Source organism: Eublepharis macularius, chromosome 9 (genome assembly GCF_028583425.1).
Source record: "Eublepharis macularius isolate TG4126 chromosome 9, MPM_Emac_v1.0, whole genome shotgun sequence".
Lineage (NCBI taxonomy): Eukaryota > Metazoa > Chordata > Lepidosauria > Squamata > Eublepharidae > Eublepharis > Eublepharis macularius.
The window spans coordinates 32906080-32924857 of record NC_072798.1 but is presented as its reverse complement, the minus strand read 5'-3'; the positions used below and the strand labels follow the sequence as shown (position 1 = coordinate 32924857).

General features: G+C 40.1%; 1 protein-coding gene across 1 annotated transcript in view; it reads left to right on the top strand.

Annotated features, from left to right (window-relative positions):
- Window positions 1-18778, top strand: part of LARGE1 (LARGE xylosyl- and glucuronyltransferase 1) — a 395274-nt gene that overhangs the window by 340015 nt on the left and 36481 nt on the right. The gene's annotated exons all lie outside the window — the stretch shown is intronic.

Here is an 18778-nt window from a genome sequence, read left to right as displayed (position 1 = left end):
TTTCTGAATAAGTAAATACAAGTGTATTAAGAAGGAGTCTTCAAAGTCTAAGAGAAGGGATCACTGGAATAGGAAATGGATCAGACTTGTAAAATGTTTTCCAGCCACAATAGGCTGTGATTTTGAAATGAAAAAGAAATGGAAGTTGCTAGATGTATTTTTGCAAGTAACATGTCTCAGTATTTCTGCATATATATTGCTAGGCATATAATAGGGTAGCATTTGAAGGTGCAATTATTGTGTGAGATTGTGTGAAATTACAGGTAGTTTCCATCAGTAATAGCTATATGCAAAGTTCTTCCTCCTTCCATGTCCCTACAAAACACAATAGTAGTGTTCAGAACAACTAGAACAAAACTTGCAATTCAAATGTGTCGGATAAAGTGGTCCTTTTCATTTAAATGCAAGGCTATTTATATATATATAGATGTGTTATTTGTGTACGCAGTATCCATTTGTTTAAAATGTTGGAAGGAGGATTTCATACATGGTACATTTAAAGGGTGCTATTGCAGTGTAGACAATAGAGAAATTCTTGAAGCGTCAGTATCAGCTACTAGGAAGGAAGAAATTTTGAAAAGCCCCTTTGTTGTGAAAAGGAGTAAAGACGCCCCCCCCCCAATGCATTCTCACCTATGTGGCATGTTGGAGAATGGTTTACAAAGTTTACTTATCGAGGCTCTTAGCAGCTCCAAGAGGAAAACTTGGCTGAAAGTAGAACTACATGTGATGAACAACATGTGGCCAAGACCATTGTCATATCCTTTCCTGTTGCGCTCCATAACATATAGTGCACTTTACATTTTGTCATGTTGTCACAGAATTGGGTGTTTCCCTGCTAATGGCAGTCAGTGATGTGGAACAGGGGCAAAAAAAATCCACCATATCAAAATGTTGCAACTTGATTTTTTTTTTCTTCTGGTTCAAGCGAACAGTGGTTTGGAGCCCACCTAGATTTCCACAGGCACAAAGATGAAGGATAATTTTCATCAATTCCTCCCTCCCGCAACAGTCCAAAATGCCCGCTCTCAAATGCTGCTCCTGGGGGGGTCAGGAGAACCCCAGGAATAGCTTAGGGGGGAATCAGACATCTCCTGTGGGTGGGGGGATTGGTGAAAATCACCCTCCTCCTTGTACCTGGTTCCAAGCAAAGAGATGTATTGAACAGACATGTAAAATTAGTAGAGGATTGGTTGAGAATAAACTGAAACAAGCCATACCAAAAAGAGACATTATTAGTAGTTAATTCTTTTTTTTAGTTTGTAATATATTTTTATTTTGTAAAACAAAATAATAATAAGGGATACAGAAATAAAAAAGGGGATTATATAATATAATTGTGTAAATCAGAGAGTTATATATAACAGAATATGTAAAATGCAAAGTATTTCACCCCACCATCCCCTTCATTAATTTTTGAAGATACTTTCTATGAAATACAATGATATTGTTATTTTAGAATGTATTTATATTCAACATTTTAAATTACAAATTTCAGTACTAAACTATATTACTAATGGTTGTTATTCTTAGTTTTCAGCTACATGATCAAAAAAAGCTTTCAGTTTTTCCTGAAATTCTAAGATTGGCCTATTATGTATAGAAGATGTTAATTTTGCCATTGACGCATATTCGTATAGCTTATTCATCCATTCTGTCAAATCTGGATAGCATTCTGCCTTCCATTTTGCTACATATACAACTCTTGCTGCTGTCACCACATATTTAAATAGTTCATAAACTATAAAGAACTACTATTAGTAGTTATTTTCACCAACCTGGGAGTTTGTATTTAATCTGTTCAGGAAGAGGATTTCTCTTGCCCCTTAAGGATCAGTTGGAAATGCAACATTCTTTTGTATGTTGTGAACATGTAAGAAGGCAAGAAAATATTGGACAAAAATACATGAAAAGATGCAAAAGATATTAAAGTTTCACTTTGAGCTGAACCTTAAAAATACTGTTTACTGCCTTTACTGTTTACTGTTAAGTTCCTTTCAAATAAAATTTAAAAATTAAAAAAAGGATCAGTTGGCAGCTGTTGTTGAGGTGAAGTTAGATCTAACTGTTACATTGGGTGCTTTGGTGGCAAAAAATACATTTCTGCATCTGAGATTCTTGGATAGAAATGGACTAGGCACATTTTTAATCATGTCCTCCTGGTAATGGTGAGATTAGATTGCAACCATGTATTGTACATGGTGCTAACTAAGCAGAAAAATTGGAAACAGACTGGTACAAAATAGCAATGTATTTATCAATGAAAGCTGTTGGCTGGGATTTCGTGACCAAAACACATTTTGCTGGTATAACTTCTTCACTGACTTTCAATTTATTTCTGGCACCATTCAAAGTGCTTGTTTTGATTTGTAAATCTGTATGTAGCTTGGGTATATGTAAGGCCAAATGCTCCATATGAAACTGCCCCTTCATTGAATTCATCTTCAGATATCCTTTTCCTGATACCTCCATCATTAGGTTTAGATGCGTGGAAACCAGAGACAGGATCTTTTCAGTGATGGTACCCCAGTTATTCATGTTTTTAACAACTGAGTCGCTTGCATCTGTTCATAGTCGTTTTATTGATTTATATTAATTGTATTAATAAACAATATTTTATTTGATTGTTTTATTTTAGCAGTCTCATCCTGCCTTGTTATCTGTCATACATTGTGACATATTTATTGTCAAGTCAGGATCAAGTCAGACAGCACTCTGCAAGTTTCTTTTATTGGTAAATAGTAGAAGGAGCTATTGACCTGGGGCCGTGGCATGAAGAAAGAGGTTAACTTTCCTCCACAATACACCATTCATTGTCCAGTCTCATTTACTCCTTGGAGAAGTGATTCACCCTATTGATGGAAAAGATAAAGTCCATATATACAAGTAATCCATAGGTCTCCTCAAATTGTCCATTCTGGTGCTGTTCGGCAATGTGATCAGGAGGACCTCCTACACTAATTTATCAGGAAAAGTGCTGTGGAGGTCTTTTACAAGTCTTTTAGCATCTCATACTCATTTAAGCAGAGAATTCCAGCTCTTTGAACTCAAAGGCATTTAGTAGCACTCTCTAATATTATCACTGATACCTTGTTTTGGTGTACTTGGACACCAGGACATCATTCTTTTAAGAATGTACAAAATGGGAATCTGATAGTCAACAAAAATGGATCCTTTGTACCCATACAGTAGCTAAAAGATTTATACCACAACACTAGAAATACAAAAGCCTGCTTCCTGTAATTCATTGGATTGAGGACCTTATAAACTTAATGACATTTCAACATACATAGATGGCAATTGCATATGAACTTATTTTTAGGTATTTGGAAACCTTTTATAGAAGTCTGTGTATAGATTTGCCAATGTTTTTGTAGCCAGCATTGTTTTGTTCGTTTGTTTGTTTATTTTTGTTTGTTTTTTACTATTAAATCACTATTATATCAGTGACCGAACTATTCCAGCATCCTTATTTTCACGGCAGCCAAGCAGATATCTCAGAAGAACCACGACAAAGTAATAGAAGCCAAAAATACCCCCATCACTCTGAACAGCCATCATGGCTAATAGCCATTGATGCACCTATTTCCTTTTTAAAGCAATCTAAACTAGTGGCCATACATCCCAGTATGCTCTAACCCACCCCCAACCCACATATACCTAAAAATTGTTTTGTAAATGTCTGGAAGCAGCAAGCACAGAAATCCCATGCGCATCTGCTAAGGCCTTTAGATGTGAAGACAAAGGTGAGTAAAGTACCATGCTTCCCAAGTAAACACAACTTACAGTCTTTCCCTTCTCCAAGTACAGTACATAATCAATTTGGGGCAGAGGAGATAAAGTAATCAGCTATATGGCCAGGGGATGTGGCATTAGCAGATGTGGAAGCCACTAGGGAGGATGTTGTCAGTTTCCTCCAAAGAAATTCCTTGGCAATGCTGGTCCTGGAAGGAAACATTTGTTGTGTTTGCCCAGTGGGTCGGCCATCACCGCACAAGAAAAACAGTAGTCTGGGATTTAAGCAGGCCTACCTCTGATAGTTTGAAAGCTCGCTGAGTGGTAGCTTTCATTGTTTACAAGATCAGTGGCTTGTGCCTGTCACTTGCAATCTGGCTGTGTCAGAATTCGCCCTCAAGGGGTTGTTTCAGTATGTAAGCTATTACAACCTAGCAACTTTGTGTTATTAGAGGTACTGCATTTAGAATTTAATTTGTAATTAAGAGCGCTTGTTTGGAATGCAAATATCTGTTAAATACCTAATGGAGTTCAGTAGATTTTATACTGCCCTCAGTTATGCTTTGGCCTCATTATACCTTGCTAGTGTTAAGAAGAGGCATTACAGGGAGCATAAATTAGACAGATAGCTTTTGCTGTATGCTCTGTTTCCCCCCCCCCCCCCTTGCCTGTGTGCAGAGTAACATATTTTTCTAGCATATTATGTATTTTGCTATGTTCTTTTGTGAAATTTTTGTGGTATGGCTGTTAATTGTTTTACTAATATTGTGCACTTTTATATTCTAATATTGGGAGAATTTGCAAATTGAAAAAGATCAGAGTTGGTGTTTCATAGTCACCAAGGGCAAACTAGATGAAAGCTGTCAGTACCACATTTGAACCTGTGAAGCATTTCTTTGGCTGTTTCCACACACTGTTAAAGAGACGGCCCACTCACTGGCTTTTTTTTCACTCACTCCATACGTCTCTGATTTCAAAGCGGAAGCAGGCAGTTTGGTTTCCGTTTTTTCAGCATCTTTTAGCCCACACAGAAAAGTGTGGGAGATTCCGTTCTCAGAAAAGATGCTGAAGAAACAGAAGCCAAACTGCCTGCTTCTACTTTGAAATTGGAGACATATGGAGTGAGTGAAAAAATATGCCAGAGTTCAGTGAGTGGGCCATCTCTTTAACAGCATGTGGAAACAACCTTCTTTGTAAATAGGAGATTTGGGTCAGGGAACCCGTATTTTCAGTTTTCCTAATCTGAAATTGCTACTATTTCAGGAGATGCTACAGGCAAAGATACAGGCCTATATGTTTGCTCCAACATGACAAATAGCAGGTTCTTTGGGCCACTTCAGGCTGGGAAGGAAGCACCAGGAGAAAACTTTCATGCACACAAACATACAGTGCTGATCTGAATCAGTTCCCCTCTCAGATGCTATTTATAAAGAATAATGCAGGTATTTAAAGTCAGGCTGGGAAGGACCAACTTTTTCATAGTGACTGAAGGCATGCTGAGACATAGCCACAAGGAAGACGAGGACGAATTCAGCTACTGAATTTCAAGAATGACATCTCCCTGTGAAGCTGTCAATTCCCCTGGTAGCTGTGTTAGTCTGTTGCAGTAACAACTCAAAAGGAATCTCCTTTGGCAACTTCAATGCTCACAGATTTATTGAAGTTTAAGACCCGAAAGCTTGTGCTTCAACTTTTTAAGGTGCCACAAGACTATTTTGGGGGTTTTTAATCTTCTCTGTATGCATGGGGAGGTGATGGAGAGGTGCAGTTTAATATGCTGAAATGCCTTGAAAGGCAGATCATCCTCATTTGCTAGAAGTCATTATAGTTGTGATAAATGCACAGATGGACATGATTTGGATGAAGCCATACTTTGAAGACAAGATGCTAGAAAAGTTCATTGGTGGCAGCTTATTATCATTACTAGAAACAATGCCCATTGTGTGAACAAATACAATGGGCTCTAGAAAACGGATTCGGCGGCTCCCTCCTGAATAGAAAACCAACACAAAATGCTTCAGCGAGATCAGTTCCCCTGGAGAAAATGGCTGCTTTGGAGAGTGGACTCTATGAAGTTATACCCCACTGAATTCCTTCCTCTCCCCAAACTCTACTCCCTCCAGGCTCTGCTCCCAAAAACTCTAGGAATTTACCAACCTGGAGTTGGCAGCCCTATACTCACTGTGGATTTAGGGGAAAGCCTATTCCCAGGAGCAGTCATTCTACACTGTAACCCAGCATTCCAGTCCAAGAACACTTCTGCTGCTACTACCAGTCCCAGAGTATTCTATCTGGGCTCAGAGACCTTATGGAAAATCCATTCCGCATTTTCTTTGCAACTTTTTTTGAGCTCTAATGCTTTTCAATGGAACCCATGCAAGTAAATTTGCATTCTGTGCTGCAATTTGCTCCTAAAGGACTCTCTGGCCATTGTCACACGGGCTTTTATTTAGCGCTAAAATGGCGCTATTTCCCGGCAAACACCCACCTTATTCCAACACTGTAGCGATTTTCTCTCTTCTGCTTTGTGCTTGATAGTCGTGCTATTTTGTGCCTCAGTGTGAATGCCTCACATCGATGTATTTCGCCTCGCAACGTCCTATGCCCTCCCTTCAATCCCAGAATCCATTTCTTCCTGCGACTCCCCCTTTTTTTATTTTATTATGTCCTTATAATGCCATAACGACATAACACAATGCAAACTTTCTGCTGAAGTAAAAATGACTCAATCGCCATGGCAGAGTCTTCAGCGATGGGGATCACGTCAGACAGGGAGTTTTCTGCGGGCAAAGGGCTATTTATATAATTTCAAAGTTGGAAAAACAAAAGGGTCGTAATGTTTTGCTCTAATGGAATGTTTATATGCTGTTATTCCGTTATAGTGGAATTAAACGCCAGAATAATAAAAAGGGGGGGGGAGAGCTGCTTCTGCGCGGTTAGAGAGAACAGAACAGAGCGCTTCGGTGTGGACAGCTGGTGGCACAAAGAGCCGTTAGGTGACCCAAAGAAACGTTACTGTGCCGATAACAGGTAGGACGCTATATGCTGTAAATTTAACGGAAGAGATGCCCATGTGACGACGGCCTCTGTGTGCCTCTTTCGGAAGCCATGCTAGGTCTGCCCGCACTCCCCAGCCGCAGCGAGGCTGTCCTCCTGGGAGCCGCCGGGATGCCTGCAGGGCTGGGGGAGGGCTGGGAGGGGCTCTACGAAGCTGAGTGCTGCTGTCCAAAGGGAGGGAAGGGGGGTCTGTCTGGACTCAGAGACCTTTTGGAAAATCCATTCCACATGTTCTTTGCCACTGGTTTTGTGCTGCAATGCATTTCAGCGGAGCCCATGCAAATAAATGGGTGGTTCCTTCTGGGAACCATCAGGATGCCTGCAGTGATGGAGGAGGGCTGGGAGGGGCTGGGCTTTACTGGACTCTCCACAGCTGAGCGCAGCTGTCCAGAAGGAGGAAGAGGGTCTATTAGGGGGCAGAGACCTTTATGGAAAATCCAGTCCGCGTTTTCTTTGCAACTGTTTCTGTGCTGTAATGCTGTTTAGTGGAGCCCATGCAAGTACAGCCTGGGCAGCCAGATCTGAGGCTGGTGGCTTCAGAGGCCAGCGGCTTGAGAGGTGGGTGGGCCCGGCCCTTCCTGCCTCCCCCCCACCTGACAGTGAATGGAAGGGAAGCACGCCTGCCTGTCCTACAGCCTGGCCAACTCAATCTGGGGCTGGCGATTTGAGAGGCCAGCAGCTTGAAGGCAGGCAGGCCCTACCCCCTCACCCGGTGGAAGGGGAGAGAAGCTGCAGCACCGCCTCGTCCACAGATCAGTTGGGCAGGAAGGAAGCGGAGGCCTCCCTCCACAGGCCTCCGAAAGCCCCGAGGCAGTGGGAAGGCCCGGCGCCAAGGCGTCTGGTCTTCCCGCTGCCATGCTGGGCCGTTCCGGGCTTGTGGAGGCTCCGAGGAGGCAGCAGGGAGGCAAACTGTTTTATCGCTGCTCGCTTCTTATCCCTGTGCATGTGTGGCATACTGTGCATGTGCAGGAATAAAAAGTGAGTCGTTGGCAACATGGTTTGGTTTTTATGTCTTAGGATTATCTTCTTGGTTACAATTGTCCTGCTTAGTTGTTTTCCACATAGAACGCAGATGTATACTATGGAATTCCCCTTTCATATCCATATATCTGGACTTTAAGGGCATGAATTTCATGGCTATGGGGAGATAGATCCATTTATTATTATTGCTCGTGCAACAGAATAGGATGCATATTTGGTTCAAAAAGGGAGGTTGTTGATAAGAAAAGATGTACTTTCAAGTTAAAAATGTGGAATCTGTAAAATGTAAATGGTGAATGTGTACTATTTGCAATTATTATTATTTACAAAATGTATACCTTGTATTTCTGCCCTGTTCTGGGCCAGCAGGGCCTTATGTATGATTATGCTGTGTAGAAACTGTCAGTGGCAGTGTATTTGAAATGCCATCCATGTCTTGAGCCATCTTTGCGTTTACATGTGCTTAAACAAATAACCAGAAGGAGCAAAGGGTTTTGCATATCTCAGAAGCACATTCTGTGCAAAATATGTGGGAGAGAAGTTAAAATAAATGGAAAAGACCATCTTCAGGATCAAGCACTGGGGCATCCTCGCCAACTTGTTTCCTACTGTCCTGCATTTGCTGTTGCCTCAATTTCACTGCCCTCTCAGTTGCCCCCTCTTATTTTAATACAAGAAATAAGCTTTCTCTGAGAGCTATAAAGACGCAGCATACCATCATATCTTATTATCAGCTTTCTATTGGCCTTAAATGTTTAAGTCCACTAATCCATTATCAGAGGACCCGATATACTAAACGTACCGCAAAAATTTTCAACAGTATGTTTAGTATAGTTACTTGTGATTTCCCAGCAAAAGCTGTAAGGCAAGATGTAATTTCTATGGTAAACATCATATTCATTGCAGTGTTTTTCACACCAGCTACAGCTCTGTTGGTACATTTTTGTGTTTATATAACCAGGCATCATAGCTGCTGAGCAGTGGTAATAAAAGTTATGTTGCTGGAGAGAGAGATGTCGTGGTTGAAGGAACTTTCATGTTATTAGCTCTGAGCCCAGTGGCCCAGTGTAGCCCTGGCAGTCCTGATAGAACGAATAGAATTACCTTTAGTAATGGCAGGGCTGGCAAAATTCCACCCACTTGGTCACAAACAAGTGATTGTGATGGGAGCAGCACTGCTAGGAAAGGAGGTGTTTATCCCTTCTCCCTATGCAATATCCACAGTCAACCCCCCCACCTCCAACTTCTGTTGCCCCGTGCAGGAAAAATACAGGACCAGTACAGGTACCTATAAGTCCTCTCCCATGGGACTGTTGGGGGGGGGGGGGGGTGAGATGGAAGAAATAGTTCCAGAGACTTCTGCACTGCTGTTGCAGTCAAAAGTAAAAGGCGTGTCATGGCCACTTTTAAGTTCAAAAAGACAAATCATCTGATAGTAGATCTCGCACATCACATCTGTTTTATCCCTAAAGACAGTTTTATTGTCTGTACTATTCTGTGAAATAAGTTTCTCTAAGTGGAGATTTACTAGTTTTATTCACATATATCTAAGGTTGCAGCTGATTAAACCTATATTTTGCTTCCAGAAGCCGAAGATCAGATTTAGGGATTGTAAAACCACAGAATGAAAATTCAGTAAGTAACTATCAACTGACCAGACAAACCACCCTTTTTGCTGTCTGTGGGTGATGAACCCCCTACCTTGTGTTCCCAACTGAAGAGCCACTCCTTAAGAAGGCAACAGGGGAAGTCACCGCAGCTCTGTGCTTTGGATGCTGAAGTTGAAGCTTTCAGTCAAAGTCCTAAAAGCAAAGCACAGCATGCTCTCTTATTTGTGAGCTTTCCTTTGACTTTTAATGGCTACGTCCAGCACTCCACAGAGGGAGAGTGTTTTAGCGCTGTGTGGAACATTGTGACCTAGCTGGGTGGGAGGTAGGGATACTGTATAGTTGGCCCAGAGCTGCATGGAAGAAAGAGTTTTGGAAGATGCGGCTTAGCTTGCCACACTTCTTTGGAATAAAAAGAAAAGTTTTGCCAATACTTCCTCTTTTACACAACTATTAAAAGTTGAGGAGCTCTATCCCTTTTTCTGTCTGGACATCGTAGCCACACATTGTAAAATCAGTGGCCTACAGGTGGATTTAATCACTCTGTAATAGTAAACTGGCTACTACCTTCCTTCATACCAATCACAATAGTAGCTTAATGGTGACACCCACAGACAATATGATACCCAACATAGGCAGAAAAATAAAGCTTTACAAATTAAGCAAATGGGAGGGGAAGCAATCCAAAGGCAACCTCATGAGTGGTGCAGACATTTAAAGCTTTTGCCTTAAAGAGGGGAGGAGGCAAAGAAATTAACCAGCACAAGCATGTGAAGAATTTTGGGGGTGGGATTTTGCAGAGTCCTCCTTCCCCCACTTCCCAGAAACAATTCCTTAGCTTGTAAGCAACATAATGTCAAAAGAAGGAACCAAATTGGTCTACAGCAACACTTTGGCAACTCTGACACTTTAAAGACTTAGTTGGTTTCAGAGAAGAGTGTGTCTGATAAATAAATCATTATGTAGGCCCCAGAAACCTAATTAAAGGATTCCATATTTGGGCCTTTAGCAGAGTATTGGTTGGCATAGAAAGCATGATTGTAAGTGTTTGTGAGCTGGTTCTGCTGGCTGATGTGTGTGTGCAGGAATGAAAATAACAAATTCATACACTTTATATTTAAAAAAGAAATTAGAGTTCTTTATTGTAGGAACTCCATACTCTGATAGGAAAGGAGGAGAGACAGATCCTAACTACCTATCTAATCTAAGGATGGACATGGATACTAGGGCAAGGCCAAGATGAAGGGAGAAGGAGCGAGGTGTTGCCTGGAACAATGCCAGGAAGAGAAGAAGTGAGAGGGAGGAAGTCAGGAGGAGGAAATTATGAGAATAGCAGTCCTGCATATCAAAGGACAGTCAGAACAGTAAATAGTAAACAGAGTGCCCTGACCTCTCTATCTTTCTAACTCTTTGGTATGTCTCCCTCTGAAACCTGAGAAAAGGGACAGCGGTGGATCCTCCTCTGATGAGATACTGGGCAAAGTTTCTAAACTTTCCTTCCTCTCATTGTTTTCCTTTACAATAGGTCAGGATTTGCAGTGTGTTGAAGGGAAAGTTTTCATGTAAGACAGCCTTTATCTTGCAAGTAGGTCCATGTGGGTGGACTGACTCCCAAGGCTACATGGGCTTTTTACTATTGAAGCAGCTACCTTTCCATTTTGAATCAGTCATGAATACTGGAGCAATCCAGGACAGAAGAGTGACCACGTACCTGAGGAGATGCAAAAGATATTGAAGTTTTGATTTGGGCTGGATCCTAAAAACATGTTAATACATACTTTACCAAGTAATATAGTAAAAGAGTATAGTGAACTTTTAAAATATATGGTGACAGCGGCAAGAGTAGCGTGCACAACAAAATGGAGGCAGAATCTTGTCCAGACATAATTGAACGAATAAATTGTATGAATATACACCAATGGCAAAATTAAATTCTTATATGCACAATAGACCAAACCAAGAATTTCAGGAAAAATGGAAAGGTTTTTTAAAATATAAAATATATTATATTTTATAATATATATTATATATTATATTATATTATATTATATTATATTATATTATATTATATTATATTATATTATATTATATTATATTATAATATAATATTATATATATATATATATATATATATATATATATATATATATATATATATATATATATATATATATATATATATATATATAATATATATATTATAAAATATAATATATTATACATGTAAAATATAAAAGTCTATATAAAATATCTTAAGAATGTATGGAGACGGAGAAGGGAAATATTATGTAATTTCATTATTCTGATAAAAATTTTTGCTTGTATTTTATGTAGCCGCTGTTTGTTTTTTAAAATGTTTCATTCATTGTTTACTATTTATAAAATGAAAAAATTAGAAAAAAAAGAGTGATCACAGCAGGTGGGACCTGAGAACAGTTGGAAACTCTGGTCAAATGAGATTTGCAGCTGGGATCCAAACAGCTATTTTAGACATGCCCACATCTTTTTTTTGAGCAGAAGATTCCCTCTGCCACAACACTTTTGAAAGTTTCCTTACAGTGAAATCCTAAGAAGAGTTACTCCAGTCTAAGCCCATTGAAATCAATGAGCTTAGACTGGAGTAATTCTACTTAGGACTTCATGGTTAATTTCAGACAGGACTTGTCAGGTGTCTTAGGAGACAGGTGCTTAGAATACAAAAGCCCACGTTTTCTTTGGACATGTGGAGACAGTTGTGCAGTTCTTTGGATCATGGCTACTGTTTATGAAGATGTCAATAAGGAAACTGGACAGAGCAAGATGAAGGCTAGAAAACTCTGAATGCTTGCTAAGCAGAAGGGTGGAAGTATAAGAAAGAAACAACAACAAACAGTTCAGGGAAGATAAAGTGATGTAGCGGAGGGACTCTGGCAGTCAAAGGTGAATGATCGCATCACTTTCAGCGTATTACATGAACAGCAAGCCAGCCCTTAGTAGTAAATATATATTTTATGGGCATCCATATCTTGTGAATTAAGAGGGTTTATAACAGACTTCAAGGAACAGCTTAGAAGCAACTGTCAGAGCTAACTTGTTCTTGTCAGTCTAGGCCTGCCTCGAAGGCCAGTTCCTTTGATCCACAGTCCACATACATGTTACATTTTGCTTCCAGGACCAGGAGAAATTTAGAGAGGATTTTTAAAAGATTTGTAAAATTGGTCCTGATGCTTCTTTATGCATCTTCTACATGCTGCCATTTCTGAAGACCTACAAGATTCCAAATCTAATGAAAGTATTTAGAACATATACACTCACAACATGGTCTCTCTCTAGAGAAAAGAAGCAGCTATGCACACAGAGAAAAGAAATGTGGATATTAAACTTGAAAGAGGTTTTCCCTGGAGTTTTTACTTCCTATCTGATCAGTGGCAAGCAGAAGTCGAGGAGCCTGCAAAAGTGTAATATCCTAGTATTTTCGTCTAGTAAGAAGCTGTCACCTAACAACTGTGGAAGTTACTTTGTGCAGCTTTTTCTTTTAAAATGCAAGTATTCTTAAACTTACTTTGCTGAGCAGCAACTATGAGGATTTTTATCCGAACACATTTCAAGACCTGGCCGTTTGCATGGATTAGACCCCAGGTTGGTAATATTGTGGGTATATAACTAACGTATCTATTTCCACAGATTTGTTCAGATCCTGCCAGTTATCTGGTCATGCATTATAATTTAATTATGGTGCAGACACATTGCAGATACAGACTAATTGCATGCATCTTTCACATAGATGACACAGTAATTGTTGGAAATATGAGTCGTATTATTACTTGCTCTTATGGATAATTTAAAGAGAAACCAGTGAACCTCTTTTATAGAGTGAAGTGTAGCCAAAGGTGCACCTGCGAGCCCTTATGTTTAATTTCAAAAATTTATGGAACTTATTATTTGAAATTTTGGAAATATACTTTTTAGATATCAGAGGGCCAGCAAGCAAATGTACTCTCTTTTTTTCGAAAGTCATGATTTCCTGATTGTCTCCAGCTACCTGGGAAGTTGTCTGCTTTATTTAGAATTAACAAATCAAAAGACTGAACAAGTGTGATATTTCTGTCAGTTTTGTCTTGTCACACACTTCTGTTGTGAGCATGTGAAGCATGCTCATTGTAATAACAATATTTTTAACTTAACTGCAGTTGTCAGTTGCAAGCAATCTTGAAAGCCACACAGGACTCAAAGAACTCTGCAAAACTCGTGACTTCATTTTTAATAATAGACACCCCCCCCCCAAAGTTAAAGAATGAGCTACTTCTAAAACTGTGCAAGAGGAAAATAGACAAAAAAACATCTTACAGTGTACCCGCTGTGTTGGGGAGGGGGTTTCAAGTGAACAAAAAAGTATATATGCAAACACCTGATTGTGTCTGATTATATGCCAACCATATTTTCCGTGTGATCCTCAAGATATTATTTGTTCCTGCTTGAAGACTCTGGGATATCAAATCTATAATAATGGAGTGGTGCAGGGGAGTTCTGTAAGTGCTCACAAAGGCTATCGGCCATTAATAAGGAAAATGACAAAGATGCACAGTTGACCATAGACCAGCAAGAGAAAGGTTGAAAGTACATTTCCATTAATGCAGCACCACCAGGTTCTCTTGTGGCTTGTGCAAATATATTTTAAAATCGTATCAGGAGGTAACTACTGTGTGTTTCTCAAAGTAGCCAGATAGTGAGGCTACTTGAAAGCATTTACTGCTAGCATTATACTTAGGATAGTAGGGAATGCAGCATGGTATATAGCTTGATATCGTCAGATCTCAAAAGCTAAGCAGAGGCAGTACTTGAATGGGAGACCACCAAGAAAGACTCTGCAGAGGAAGGCAGTGGCAGACCACCTCTGCTTCTCACTTGCCTTGAAAGCCTCTTGCTGAGGCTGCCATAAGTTGATTGTGACTTGATAGCACACACACACACACACACACACAATATACTTAGGACAGCAAGATTCTGTCAAATCAGTCTGCCTGCAGCAAGAAGGGATAGTCTACTGGCCGGAGCGGGACCACAAGACAGAGGGGGTTTTTTGCAGCTCCTGGTGGACATACCAAATTTTAATTCAAGTAATTCAGCTTTGCCCATAGAATCACTTATGAGGAAAAGAAAAATATTACCAAGCTGTAACAAAAGGAAATTACCCATACTTTAAGGCCCTCCCCCCGATATTGTGTGTGGCCTGACTTTTCCTGAACATTTTTGTTCCATAATGCAAGATTGCACCAACTTTATTATGATACCTATCCTATAATGGAGAGGTCAGCTTATGTGACACAATACAGTTCTGAGCCACTCTGGGGAATATAGTAGTTCCCAAAAATACAGCAGTTAGCCATCCCTGGCCTGTAGCATAACATTTTCCCTGCAAAAATGTCACATAAATATTAAACTTGCAATTGCACCCTTCTGGCATTTTTTAAATTTTTGCTGTTAAAATACCAGGGCATAAAATAAGCTTTCTTTGCTCCTGTCCTCCATAGTAATAGGAAATCTAATTTAGTTTCTAGCTTTATTCCATAACTCATAATTAAGTTGTTATATCCTTTTAGTTTAGGCGCCTGAAGTAATCTGATAATCACTCAGTGGCTACCTAGATAACAGCTGCTTTGCAATTACAAACGTATAGCTTAGCTATTTGTGAAATTAAAAACAGAACATGCTTTGGGATCTCAAACGAGTGGTGTGTGGTGCAGCTCCTTTCACCCCCCATACTTAGGCTGATGAATACGACAGATAAGGGAACTTTGAATGCCTTCCCAAGAAATGAAATTAAGATCTTTCATCTAGCCATTTCTGGATTTATTTGTATCTGTAATGTATCTGACATTATTGGTGCTTGAGAGGAAATGAAATGAATGAGGTGGTGATCAACAGTGGTTTTCAGTGGCGATCACTCTAAAAAGTGAGAATATTGAAGTTTGCTTCTTTTTTAGACCACTTTGTCTTGGGTTTGATGGGAGAATATTACCTTCAGTAAGAACTCACAGCAAAGAAACAAACCTTTACTAAGCCAGGCTTATCATAAATCTTATGTCTTAACCCCATTCTGCAGTAAAGTGTGCCAGATGTGTTGTGACTGTAGCACAGTGGTTAAGTGGTTCAGCTGTGAATCAGCACTCTACTGGTTCGAATCCCACTACTGCCATGAGCTCAGTAGGTGGCCTTGACTAAGCCACTCCTTTCAGCCCCAGCTCCCCAGTTGTATAGTGGGGATGATAATAATAACACTAACTTGTTCACCGCTCTGGGTGAGACTAATCTGTCTAGAAGAGCGGTATATAAGTGCAGTTATTGTTGTTGTTGTTATCATCATCATCATCATTACCAGTGCCCGTTTCTGCACCACAGGAAATAAGGACGTTACTGGGCCACCTTAAGCCCCTTGCCACTGGACTCCAACAAGGTTCTTTTTTTCAGGGTATGCCACTGCCACCAACAGATCAATTCTCAGAGATTTTGAACAGCCTGAGAATTAGCACCCTTCTTGCATTAGTACCAGCTTCGAGTCTCCCCCGGTCTCTCTGAATTGCTACAGAAGGGTCTGATCTCTCCCCCTTGGGCTTAATGTGGTTTATAGAGATCAGACTGACTATATTGAAACTGAAAAGAATTTTAATAAGTAAATTAAAAGTATATACTGCATAAGCAAGCACAACAGACTGAGTAACGGTAAAAGAAATTGGAATATCGGCACATCCTCTTTCCCTGGTACTACACCTGTCTCTTGTGGGAGGGAAGGCAGCATGGTGTAGCCCAATCTGATCAGATCTCAAAAGCTAAGCAGAGGCAGTACTTGGGTGGGAGACCACCAAGGAAGACTCTGCAGAGGAAGGCAATGGCAAAACACCTCTGCTTCTCACTTTCCTTGAAAGCCCCTTGCTGAGGTTGCCATAAGTTGATTGCAACTGGATAGCACACACACACACACACACACACCCTTATCTCTTAAGATGGTGATAAGAGGGAGGCTGTCCAGATCTTTAAATTGCATTAATTTTGTCTCCTCTACATCCTTGGTTTCAGTAGTCAGAGATCATCCCTTGCCTTCTCAGCACTGTCTCCTTGTGACTGTTCTCTTGAACTGTAATGGCCTCTTCCTGTATGTAATAAAAGGTTTTCCTCCTCAACAAGCTCCAAAGTTTTATTTTATGCCTTTACCCACCCTCCAGCAGACGCCTCTTCCTGTCTGCAGGAAGGTCCGCTCTCGCCTCGGCTGCCTGAGGTTGTCACACTTGACAGCCAGCCTGGTGTAACGGTGAGAGTGTCAGTCTAGGATCTCAGCAACCCACGTTTGATTCCCTGCTCTGCCATGAAAGCTTGCTGAGTGATCATGGGCCAATCACACACTTACAGGGTTGTTGTGAGGATAAAATGGAGGAGAGGAGAATGATGTAAACTGCTGTGAATCTCCATTGGGGAGAAAGGCAAAGGTACAAATGAATAAAATAATTTAGTAGACCTTCAGCGAAATCCTCAACAAAAGTTAACACCTTCCTAAGTCCAGTGAAGTCAATGGGCTTAAACAGGTGTAATTCTGCTTAGGACTACATTATCTAAAACATAATTTGCTTCTTGTTATAATAAACATTATTTTAAGAATATGGATATTTTTCCAGTGGCAGACATAAAAAATTAAACAAATGGAAGAGGGAAATGGGGCATTTTTGTAAAGGCAATGACATTGGGACTAATGGCTTCTTTGACGTCTAACCTCTGGCTTTAAAGAACTTTAATATATTTAAATATGCTCAAATATATTGAAAGTTAAAAGAATCAACCATGGTAAATGAAAACACTAAGACAAGCTTTGTCTGTAAAAACGTTTTTTTTTTAAAAAAAATGCAGTTTTCAGAATTATAAAGGAAAAACGTGCAAACCTGTCTCTTATCAAAATAAAATTTGGGGAAATCACAAATATCAGGAAACTGGCACTTTTTTGCTAGATAGCGCAATTGTTTTATGGAGAAAATTTACAGACCACTTTTAAATTTATGTATATTATTGAAGCAGAGAAGAAACCACTTTAAAAACTCAGATAAAACAATAAATCCATGATTAAAACCACACAACTTTCATTCAGCAGATAAGATTAAAACCACCAAATCAAATAAAGAGTTATTTGTGTATAAATTACTCTTTCACTTTCTGGCATAATTTTACTGTGAGATCTTCATTGGACTGCAGATGGAAACATTCACCACTTTGATTTCTTATCAGCAATCATTCCTATTGCTCTGAAAAGGGCGTTTTGCTGGCATAATGCGTTGCTGGCACAATGAGAAAAAAAATTGCTGAATCAGAACTAAATTCTAGTTTTCAAAATTAAGCAAAACAAACGTATAATTTCAGTTGGTAATCCTATTTAATGTGAAGATATAAGTATTAGAAATTCAGTAAACAGGAACTCATCTTTATCTTTTGATCTACTACCCTACCTCCCTACCTAATTCTCAGTTTCCAGGGCTCTGTCACACTCTCACATGGCTCAGAAACTGAACCCAGGATGGGGCCTAGATCTACGGAAAGGGAGGGGTTATGGGTTTCGAGTTTTAGGTGCCCAGGTCACCATGGAGGACCAGAAAGCCAGACTTGGAACCGCTAGAAGATAGCTGGCATTCCTGTTTCAATCAAGCATCTTGTGTATGTTCTTCTAAATTTAAAAGATCCAAAATGTGACATGAGGAGAGCACAGAGGGAATCTTGCGGGGGGGGGCTGGAGTGGGGAACTTGGTCGTCCAATATGAGGCTAGGCATATAACTTAATAATAATAATAGGATACTGCCCCTATTCCAGTACCACAGAATGGCCTGAGGGCACATTGACACAGCAACCTATAACATGCCTATTTTTCCTCCCCCCCACCCCCTATTGTCGGCCAGTGAAGCCATTTTGTTCTGGATCTTCTGGGGCTTCTAGGAGAAAATGTGCAATTTGATCCTCCCAGTGCTTTACTCTTTCAAGCCCCCACAAAAATGTCCAGCAGTTACACTTAGACCAGTTCCTAAAAAAGGGCTTGTGAAAAAGTGTCATTTGGTAGTAAGGAAGGATCTTCTTGATGTGGTTTCGTAGAGTTCCGGTAGCTTTCAAGCGTTCCACAGACACAAGAGTGTTTGATGCAATGCAAAAACTGTGGCCATGCAGATGCGTCTTGCATTGATCTCATCTAAGGCTCAGAGCTGCAGAAAGTCTTGATCCAGTAGGCACATACAAAGACAGAGTTGTTGCCAATGAATTAAAGAATGTAAGATCTGAGTAAAACTATTGATCGAACAATTTCCAGACAGATGTCTCAAGCAAATTCACAAGCAGGCCATAATGGTGAACCAACCTTTCTCTGAAACTAGAGGTAACAACTTTGTCTTTCATG